Source organism: Eutrema salsugineum, unplaced genomic scaffold (genome assembly GCF_000478725.1).
Source record: "Eutrema salsugineum unplaced genomic scaffold, Eutsalg1_0 scaffold_15, whole genome shotgun sequence".
Classification (NCBI taxonomy): domain Eukaryota; kingdom Viridiplantae; phylum Streptophyta; class Magnoliopsida; order Brassicales; family Brassicaceae; genus Eutrema; species Eutrema salsugineum.
In genome coordinates this window covers 5,596,866-5,608,850 of record NW_006256867.1, presented here as the reverse complement: position 1 = coordinate 5,608,850, position 11,985 = coordinate 5,596,866, and the positions used below count along the sequence as shown (strand labels likewise).

General features: G+C 35.6%; 2 pseudogenes; one reads left to right on the top strand and one right to left on the bottom strand.

Moving 5' to 3' along the window:
* Window positions 1–1,106: 1,106 nt before the first annotated feature.
* Window positions 1,107–8,790, bottom strand: LOC18022200 (annotated as a pseudogene).
* Window positions 8,791–8,880: 90 nt separating this feature from the next.
* Window positions 8,881–11,460, top strand: LOC18022198 (annotated as a pseudogene).
* The last annotated feature ends 525 nt before the right edge of the window (window positions 11,461–11,985 follow it).

The following is an 11,985-nucleotide window of genomic DNA, read 5'->3' as shown; positions in this document are numbered from 1 at the left end:
TATGCATCCATGTATGGTATAATGTCATTTTATTGTGTTAATGTATGTGATCATTGTAGATCTAATTGCGTCTTATTGCAGTTATGTCTTTTTGGTCCGATATTAACATGGTATATGGACAAGGCTGTTTCAATACTAAGATTAATGATAATCATAAAGAGCGCTTATTAGGATTAACCCATAAATTGTCTTGGTCACATAGATTGTTGGAGATGTGTGAACCAAATGTGGAATTTATGGATTAAAGATTATCATTTAGGTTTAGTCTATAAAGTGTGATTGGTTTTGGTTAAACGGACTTCGGTATTAGATTATAAACTATGAACATGTAGGTTATATGCATATAGAGCAATTTAGATGTCATTTGTATTATATGATGGGCTGAATCAAATGACAAAATACGGAATCGGTTAAGTGACGGTTTTTGGATTTGGTTATGATCCATAGCTCATGTATGTTTAAAGGTATATAATTTGGTTCAATATATACCATGAAGTGAGGAAGTATATAAGATGGAGACAAGTGTAATAAAACTTGGTGAGTAAGCTATTGTGAGCTATGTGGCAGCCATGGAGGAAGTTAAGGCATGTCATACATGTGTTTACCAATGTGGCAAATGGAGAGGAAATTAGGGAGCTTTGTCTCCAAGCTAAAAGAAAACTTAGAGATGAAGTTTTTTGCTCTTGCTCTCCTATAAATAGATGCATCCAGCTCCATCTAAAGTGATAGCTTTGGTCATTTTAGTTTTGACACAAGTTAAATTTCACTCTCTCTTAAAGCATACTTCTCTCTATTCTCTACAAAAGCACCCATCTCTTGGTAGAAGAATAATTTGGATACATAGAGCTAGAAGATCACCTACCAATCATCTTCTTGCAAGCTGAGTTCAAGTAAGTTTCTAACTTCCTAAAATTTTTATGCAAGTATATTCATATAGTAGATCTTAGGCTAAAGGAATTATAAGATTTAAATTCCTATCAAGTTTCAAACAAAACTTGCTGAGAGTCTCACAGCTTTGGAGACAACCGTGGATGAGTTGAAGGGATGGCGAGATGATTTGTCAAGAAGGGTGGAGGGAGAACAGAATAAAGGTCTAAGAAGGCTTGCTCAAGTCCAGGTATGCCATACTAGACTTGAAACCATCGGAAGCCAAGTTAATGGCCTGTTTAGTGTTAGAAAAATTGTACGTATCTATAAATCTAATTGTACGTTTTTTTTAGCTCAACTCTGACATTTAGCACACCGTATTTGTTACAGTCTGATCTTTTGTTCATACGTAGAAAGAGAAATCTTGATACGCTTGAGAAACCAAGTGATGATCTTCCCATTCGTCTCTATACGTCTCTGGATGCTCAATCTTCCTCATGAAACACATCAACACATTTCTTTCCTCCATTCCTCTGTTCCAGAGCACCCGCATTTCGAAGCCAACCAATTATGGTACTCAAACTATGAAGCAACAAAAAGAAAAGTCGTTTAATGTGTTTCTATTTGGTTTTGGTTTAGATTTGGTGCAGAACAGCAAGATTTGGTCTCACAGAAGAAGCACAAGTTGAAGAGCTTCTTACTTCTTAATGCCCAAATAGTGAGTGTACCGCTTAGGAGTCCCTTGGGCTTCAAGTCTTGCATAGAAGGTCTTGATTTCCATTAGCATCTCCTTCTTTGAAGGAAGTGTGATCCGACCCGACAAAACACCAGCGATCCACTTGCTTTGCAGCTCAAACATAGGGAACGGAGACGGTACAACCTGAAAATCCGATTTGTTGTTACGATTATATAAAAGTTGAGTAAAAAAGTGAATTGTTCTAGGGAGATTAAGAGATGTACGTACCTTCCATGGTATCCCGACAAAGGAGAGCCACGGTGCTAATGTTGGAGGGTAGGTGTGTTTGTACAATGGCCCGACACGGTTATCATCTACAATAACACTTCCATTAGTTTCAAGAAACGGGAAGTGATACTTATACCTTTGAAAAAAGAAAGAGCCTTTTAAAGGTTTCTCACATTTCGAAAACAAAAACCCCAAAAACTCGAAGCGAAAGAACGAAATGAATAATTAATACCCAGTGCAATGCATAATCACATCAACCAAAATTGTTTTCCCGTTTTGAAAAATAACAGAACCATCCTCATGGACACGTGCAATCTGCGTATAAGGTTACAAGAAAACATAAAACTTGTCTTACTATCATCGAATTAAGGTAAGCTTTTTAAATAGCAGCTAACCCACCATCGAATGCGTCCATATATTAGTGTAACCGGTCTGCTTGATAAAAGTGTCAGCTGCATTTGATCTACAAGCCACATGAACCTCCTTGGCAACTCGAGCAATGTCCCTACTTATATCATCAGAACTTGCAGAGTTTCCAATAAGCACAACAACCTAATCAAATGTACCACAATCTTAAGCATTACAATAGAATCTGACATTGTGATCTTTTGAAAAAATAAGTTACCTGATCTTTGAATGGTTCGGGAATACGACAATTATGGCTATGTTTCTCCTTCCCTGGCCAAGAACTTATTCCTAAAAGTTTCCAGAGAAAGAAAAAAATCACAATCAAACTCATCAGCCAACCTTCAATCAAAATCACTACATACTAAATGAAGACATTAACAAATTTATACACATAAATTTACTCTGACCTCTTGTTTAACTTTATTTTTTATTTTCTAAAGACAACATGCACCAAATATAATGGCACCTTAATTTTCAATTTCCTTCTGATGTATAAAAACAATTATATGCCATGTTCACAACTATTTTTTATTTTTTTTACAATGAGACGGTATTTTATTGATGGTCGAAACAGAGCAAAACAACCAAAGTACTAAAAAACAGAGTCTAGAAATCATAACTTGCAAAAAAAAAAAAAAAAAAAAAACAGAGCGGAAGGGAAACAAAATCCAGACGACCAAAAACAGAGGGGAAGGTTTAATTACTCCACGACATAATATGATAAACTTAATATTGTTAAAATAATGCTTATCCATCATATAGGGGCGAGTGTTTTTACCGACTTACTTTACCGCCTTTGTCTAATATTTTAAACATTTTCTCTTGCTATAAATATGAGTGTATTTAAAGAGGAAGATGCATATGTGAATAATAAGAGAAATCGTTCTCTCTTCTTTCTCTCTCTTTAGTCTCGTCTCTCATATAATATATATATATACACATATATAAAACACATATCTCATCTTATATATAAATATAATATTTAACACGTTATCAGCACGAGCGCTTCTCAATCTGTTCTTATATCAAAAGATGTAAGATTTAAGTTTATGTTCCATCTATTTTAAATTTATATATTATTTCGGGATGATAGGTTCTGCTTTCCCCGAACTGTTGATTTAAATTTATATTCAATTTATTTTCAAGCTTACAGAATGATAGGCTATGCTTTTCCCCAACCGATCGTTATGATAGACTATGCCTTCACGATAATATGATCATATGGTAGACTATGTCTCTTCAGATTATAATTATGGAGTTGAAGGTTAAACATCCTCCTTGTTTATATTTATGGAGTGGTAGGTTGTACCTCCTCCTTATTTAATTTATGCTATATATTTAAATTTATTTATGGAATGGTAGGTTATGCCTCCTCCTTGTTTAATTTCTGTTTATATATTTAAATTTATTTATGGAGTAGAAGGTTAAACCTTCTCCATGGTTACAAAATATTGGAGTGGAAGGTTAATCCTCCTCTGTATCTATATTTGTGGAGTGGAAGATTAAATCTCCTCCTTACTAATATTATGGAGTAGAAGGTTATCTCTCCTCCTAGATCATATATTTATGGAATAGAAGGTTAAACCTCTTCCGTGATCATAAAATTTTGGAGTTGATGGTTTAATCCTCCTCCTTAATCAAATTTTATGGAGTGGAAGGTTAAGCCTCCTTCATGAACACAAAATGATGGAGTGGAAGGTTATACCTCCTCCTTTATTTTAGGCTTGGTGCCTTCAAAACCTATGGAAGCTATACCAGGTATGTTATTATTATGAGTTAATATGTTTTAATATCTTTTATATTTTATCAATTATAATATGGATTAAAGATATCAAAACATGTCTTTAAAAGTACAAACTTCCGGAAGACTTAAAAATCCCGTAAGAGCTAAAAACCCCGTAAGAGCTACAAGCTCCGGAAGAGCTAAAAACTCCGTAAGAGCTAGAAGCTCTGGAAGAGTTAAAAGCCCCGTAAAAGCTAGAAGCTCCGGAATAGTTAAAAGCCCCGTAAGAGCTAAAAGCTCCGGAAGAGCTAAAAACTCCAGAAGAGCTAGAAGCTCCGAAAGAGAAAAATGCTCCACAAGAGTACACGATGGTGACATGCATATATGTGATAAATAAATAAAAAACATGGCAAGGGTATATACCATAGTAAATCTGAAGTTTACTAATTGAATAAATCGGTTAAGCCATCCCGGTAATTCCAATGATATAAGATCATTGAGAATACATGTTGAAAAACCAGAATCTTTTTCAACTAATTCATGTCATAATGAAAGAAAAAAAATGAAGCCATCGTGAAAAGCATCCATGGATGGATCACCATTTTTTTTTTGGTTTAAAGCTCATCGAATATGTAGTTGGTCATAGAGTGGGATTCAATTCGAGATGGATAGACATTAAAAGTGTCATCATCTCGAGGGAGAGAATTAAAGAATCCCAGATTGAGTGTAAGCTGAATATCTAGAAGATTATGTTCGCACTCGAAATGAGCTTAAAATAAAGCAAATTTAAGGGATTGCAAAACCAATTATGGTGATCTCCATGTGGTGACATAAAATATGCAGTATGACATATAGAAAACAGCTGATGAATCCTCATATGAACCTGAAGTTCATATTGAGTGAAAAAACAAAATCTCATATCCTAGCTGAGCTCCACTAAAAATAGATGTCCATGAAGGACGGTCTATTCGCGTCTATGACACGTAAAAAAAAACGTGATAGACTACTTTGGTTCCAAATCCTCAAAAGAAAAGGAGCAAAAGAGGATTAATCTCCTGAAGAGATTATTGACATGGTTAATGATATAATCAGGTACCTGAATGAAATCGATGATAAGATATCTCGATTCACCATAAAAGGTGGAACCAAAGATTAACCTCTAGAGGAATTAATCCCTAAAGGATTATATTGGAATTCTGTTCCCGGGAACACTACTCGATTGAAATAAAGAATGATGATCATCAAAACTCCTGAAGAGTTTTTCTCGAGTAGTATAAATAAAGGGATTATTCTAGAGATGATATCTTGAACTGGTAACTGGAGATATGTTTACGGTACGTTTGTCGATTGCCACTTTGATGAAAATGAATTCCCTGCGTTGAGGGGGAGGATCTAGAGAACCACCAAAAGATAGCACAAAAGTGTATATAAACTTTGGCTTATCTCGATCCTCCTACCAATAAACGTGTGGTGGTGGTCATAAAATTGTACATTTGTAAAGTTTGGCAAACCAGTTACTTGATGCGTTCAAAGATATAAGATGGGTGACGAAATCATGTATCCCCGCTGCTAATGCTTCATCAAAAGAAATATTCCGAACCAAATTATTGATGAGAATAGAGCAAATGAACCGCGGGTTCAATTAAAGCGCGGGAGACCGATGGCCTTGTAAGATAAAAATCCCCTCTTAGGTGAAAAGGTTCCATAAGAACCATATAGAGAAAATGTCTTGAAGACATTTGTAAAAGGTTCTAGAAGAACCGAATAAAGATGCCCTAAAGACATTTGTAAAAAAGTTCCAGAAGAACCATATAGAGAAAATGTTCTGAAGACACTTATAAAAAGGTTCTAGAAGAACCATACAAGGATATATGTCCGGAAGACATATATGAAAGGGTTCCATAAGAACCATATAAAGAGATTCATCCAGAAGACGCACCCTTTTTCCCTTATCATGGTTTTTATCCCAATGAGTTTTTCTATGATGAGGTTTTTAACGAGGCAGCTAGAAAGACGCAAAAATATAAACATCTAAAAAGGTATATTTCCAGAAGAAGTATAATGAAGCGCGTGGATGCATTTTTTTCCTTACCATGGTTTTTATCCTAATGGGTTTTTTTATGAAAAGGTTTTTAACAAAGCATCAAAGAATACACAAAAGATATCCAAGACACTGGAAGAAAGTATTACAATTCCAATGACGTAGAAATCAAGAATCATCAATCCAAAAAAGAGATTATTGATTCAAGAGCTAAATTATATCGATCTTAAGATTGTGTGATGGATAATCAAGAGGAAGTGTTAAAATAATGCTTATCCATCATATAGGGGCGAGTGTTTTTACCGACTTACTTCACCGCTTTTGTCTAATATTTTAAACATTTCCTTTTGCTATAAATATGAGTGTAATTAAAGAGGAAGATGCAGATGTGAATAATAAGAGAAATCGTTCTCACTTCTTCCTCTCTCTCTTTAGTCTCTTCTCTCATATAATATATATATACACATATATAAAACACATATCTCATCTTATATATAAATATAAGAGTAATTGCACTAAATGACATCAGATACTTTCAAAATTAAGCGTCCAAAAAATGGTACTGTTATAGTAAACTGTTCATATAAAAAAGACTAACAAACCCCTATAGTTGATTTGGTGCTGTATATGAAGTTTCAGAAATAAAATTTATATGTGGGGACCCTCACAGATAATATGTGTTGAAAATCCAGTTGAGAAAATTTTTTATTTTATTTTTTGCTATTATATTTTGGAATGAAAATATTTAAATCTGCAAAATACACGAAATATTAAGTCTTATCACTGCAAAATACACTACTATTAGATTTCATCCCCATTTTTGTACTAAATTTTTTAGAAGGATAAAACAAAACCTATCAAAACTTGTTGATTGTTGCATTCTAATCATTCACGAGATTGCAGCTCATCCAGATGAGAGTTTCCACCGTATATAACTTTAATAGATATTGTGTTGAATAAGTTATCTGTTAACATAAAGACATTAAGTTATGATGATAACTTTGGATAATATTTATCCGCTAATAGACTTGCTTTTTTTTTAAGGGAGAAATCAGGTTTCTACTTATTGATATTAACTTTACACTTTTAGTTAGTATCCACCGGTAAGTGATATGTCTTTGCAATTGACATTAGTAGTCGTCTATGTATATGGTATATTTGCATTAACATTCGCCATTATCCAGCCAAGCAAGTTATCTGCACACATTATTATATAAATACACAGTTATCATTATTTTCTTGCCTTCATTATGTTTCTGATGTATATATCCTTATATTATTCTCTTTAATAATATTTTAAAATAAGAGGGTACTTATTTATATTTATTATATTTTGACAGTTAACATTAAAAGTTATCTTCATACCAGAGTTATCTATAACAACAACTTAGTTATCACATTTTACAGCATAAATGTTAGATAACTTCCTTATACAGATAATTCAGAAATAATAGATAACTAATACAACACAAAAGAATCTCACCTTTCCGTTGACTATTTTGGTTGTTGATAATTGAATTAGTTGCCACCATCAAGTTACGCGATAACAAAAGATAAATTATGTAGTTTTTTTTACGTTAATCAAAATAAAATATATTACAGAAATCTATACAGATTTTATCTGCTATAATAGACGGTCATAATCAATTGGTTGGGTGTTGCTAAATATCTTACAAAATTTCTATTGTATTTTTTAATATTCTGTTACATACATTAAAAAGAGCATTAAATAAACTCTACACAATCTATTTCTCTCTATTATAGGGGTATCTTTGTCTACAATGAAATATCATTATTGTATTTACTTCATTTAAAAACATTACTTCACATTCTCTTAATTAATGAGTCATCTATTGGTATTCAACCATTTAACTCTAAATATAATATTTAATAAATATAACAATTTTGTGAAATAGTTACAAATATTGGTATAATCTCAATAATTTACTACTACAACACTAATAAACTATTGTGATTATACTAATACCAAATTTGACATAATTTTAGAGATTAAACAATTACACTCAAAAAGAGTCTCAGTAAAAGCTTAAAACAACAATGTTGCAATGAAAATCTCTTTCCAAATTCGATCTAAAATCTTTGGACGAAACAAGCTTTATCCTTGTTTAAAGAGGAGAAATTAGTCAATTACCAGGAATTTTAGCGAGACAAGGTTCTCTGTAATGTCCGTTACAAACAACAACCGCATCGTAAATCTCATCGCGATGATCGTTCTTCCCTTTCTCTGTAGATTCGATTTTCCATTTCCGGATTCCTCCTTCTCCGTCGCTTTCCGCCGCCGGAGCAACCCGCACAACCTCCGTCTCGAACCGAATCATCTCCTCGATACCAAACTCCTTAGCGAACTCTCGCAGATACGCAAGAACTTCCCTGTGACTTGGAAACCTCCTCAAATCTCTGTACTTTCCGGATCGGATCACGAATGGGAAGTCTCAGAATCCCATACACTCTCGTGGAAGGTTGGTTCGGAGAGAGTCATAGATGCTCCAGTGAACAACGAGTCGGGTCGGGTCGACGCTTAACGGATCCGGTTCGACATCATCGGTGTAGATCCATGTTCCTCCGACTTGATTCTGTCTCTCGAAGACGACCACAGAGTGACCTTCCCGTCGAAGCTCTCTCGCCGCCACTAGACCGGCGGCTCCAGCTCCAATAACTGCCACGTGGTGTGATTTGACTGATGATGAGGAAGGTGCCATTTGGGTTTTACGAGATTCTCAGGTGTTTTTCTTTGGTTAGCCATGGAGAGACTTTGTGAGTACTATGTCCCACCAAAGTCAACAACGGAGTGTGAATGTGAGAATTAATAGAAATCAAAGATGCAAAATTTCCAAGAAAAATCAGTTATTTATGTGGACGAGAAAGAAAGATGCAATATTTCACAAAAAGCCTATTTTCAATTATTTTCTGCATCCTCTCTGGTTTGCTCTGATCAGTGAATTTCGAAGTCTCTCTCTCATTCTGTAAAATGGGCATCTCTTTCTCGATACCTTGTGATCCGTGTACAAATAAAATCTTTGACTGGCTAGACGAGAAAGTAGCCTGTATACAAAATCTCAAGAAGAATCTCAAGGCTCTGGAGACGACCATGAAAGAGCTCAAGGCTAAGTGGGATGATTTATCAAGAAGGGTCACAAGAGAAGAGGATAAAGGTCTAAAGAGGCTTTCCGAAATCCAGGTATGCTTACTAGAACTGAGACTATAGAAAGAGAAGTCAACGATCTTCTTATTGCTACTGCTAGAGATGATGAACTTCAAAGACTGTGTCTTTGTGGGTTTTGCTCTAAGAGTTTAAGATCTAGTTATCATGGGAAAAAGGGTTTCTTGATGTTGAGAGATGTTGAGAAACTCAAATGTAGTGGAGTTTTCGGAGTTGTTGCTGAGCAGGCTCAACTACCCGAGGTGCTGGAGAGACAACTTCAACCGACAATTGTTGGTCAAGAAACAATGCTCCATAAGGCATGGAAATATCTCAGGAAAGATGGTGTTGGTATTATGGGTCTGTATGGTATGGGCGGAGTAGGAAAAACAACGCTTCTCGAACAAATCAACAATAAGTTCACCGAAGAAAGGTGTGGATTTGACTTTGTGATTTGGGTTGTTGTCGTGTCTAAAGAGTTAAATGTAGAGAAGATTCAAGATGAAATCGCTCGGAAACTTGGTTTTGATGGATGGGAGTGGAAAGAGAAGGAGAAGACACAAAAGGTCGATGTTTTATTCAATTTCTTAAAGAACAAAAAAATTGTGTTGTTTTTAGACGACATATGGGAGAAGGTGGAGTTGAAAAAGATCGGAATCCCATTTCCAACAACACAAAACAGATGCAAAGTGGCCTTCACCACCCGTTCCCAGGATATGTGTGCACACATGGGGGTGGAAGACCCAATGGAAGTCCAGTGCGTGGCGGACAGTGACGCATTTGATTTGTTCCGAAAAAAGGTCGGAGAAATAACACTAGGAAGTGATCCGGATATCCCTATCTTGCAAGAATAGTTGCTAAAAAATGTTGTGGCCTACCATTGGCGCTCAATGTTGTAGGGGAGACCATGTCATGCAAGAAGACACTGCAAGAATGGCGTCATGCTATAGATGTTTTGAATTCATACGCTATCAAGTTTTCTGGCATGGAAGATAATATCCTTCCGCTTTTGAAGTATAGCTACGATAATCTTATAAAGGGGAGCAGGTCAAATCGTGTTTGCTATATTACGCATTATTTCCAAAAGATGGTGATATTCCCTAGACAAAATTGATGGAATACTGGATAGGCGAAGGGATTATTGATGGAAGTGAATGTGTTGAAAAGGCTGAGAATGAGGGTTATGTTATTATCAATAGTCTTGTTCATGCATCATTATTGATGGAGGATCAGCGTGAAAAAAATATTGTGCGTGTGCATGACGTTGAGCGTTTGCACGATGTTGTGCGTATGCATGATGTTGTTCGTGAAATGGCTTATGGGTTGCATCTGACTTGGGAAAACAAAAAGAGGCATTCATCGTGCGTGCAGGCCTTGGGTTACGTGAAATGCCAAAGGTTAAGAATTGGAAGGTTGTGAGAAAGATGTCATTGATGAATAACAATATTCACCATCTTGCTGGCAGTGCTGAATGTCTGGAACTCACAACTTTGGTCATGCAAGGAACGTCATTGGCAAAGATATCGAGTGAATTTTTCAACTCCATGCCAAAGCTAGTTGTTTTGGATCTATCAGGTAATAGAACTCTCTCGGAGCGAACATTTTGGCTTACAGTATCTCTGAGATAAAGATGGTAAACATCGAAACCAAGACAGTTTCTCCTCTACACAATCCAAGAAGCCCACGTTTCTTGAGCCTCTCCAAAGTGGTTATAAGGATATGCAAATATTTGAGGGAGTTGACTTTTCTGATGTTCGCTCCAAATCTTAAAATTCTTTATGTTATCGGTTCACATGAACTAGAAGATATAATAAACAAAGAGAAAGCTTGTGAAGGTAAAGAATTAGAGATTGTTCCCTTTCAAAAGCTGATTTCTCTTACATTGTATGATCTACTAGAGCTGAAGAATATCTATTGGAGTCCTCTATGCTTTCCATGTCTAGAGACAATTGACGTAACCAATTGTCCAAGCCTGAAAAAGCTTCCACTGGATTCCTAAAGTGGCACGCATGGTGGAAATGGACTCATCATACGATACTCAGTGAAAGAATGGTTTGATGGTGTTGAATGGAAGGACGAAGCCACTAAAACCCATTTCTTACTTTCATGCCCACAGGTCTAAATTTCTCCTCTCTCTTATTTTTTTTCAAAGGATTGCAATTTTTCAGGTTGAGAACAGCTTCCATCTTTAATGCATCTTGTCTCTTTTTGCTTTGTGTTAAATTTGATTACAGCCATCACGTAGAAGCTGAAGCTGAAGAAGCCATCAAGAACCTCTCTCTCTCTCTCCCTCCCTCTCTCTCTCCCTCTCTCTCTCTCTCTCTCCCTCTCTCCCTCCCTATCTCTCCCTCTCTCCCTCCCTCTCTCTCTCTCCCTCTCTCCCTACACTTCTTTTTATATGGCATATTCTAGCAAAGTAGATACTTCTCCATTGCATGCAAGATTAGGTTATGTACATTATAAGCAAATGATTGAAATGTCTAAAGAAGGTTTGATTCCTACTTTTGATATGAATATAAAGAAGTGTAGTACTTGCATGTTGACAAAGATAGTTAGACAACCATTTAAGAGTATAGAAAAAAAATCTGTGGTGCTTGGACTTATACATAGTGATCTATGTGATTTGCATGCTACACCATCTTTAGGAAACAAGAAGTATTTCATCACGTTCATCGATGAACATAGCTCGGTTTTGTTATATATATATTTATTGCATGCTAAAGACGAGGTCCTAGATAAATTTAAGATTTATAAAACTGAGGTTGCATTGCAACAAAATGACTTGATTACGGTATTACGCATTGATAGAGGTGGAGAATATT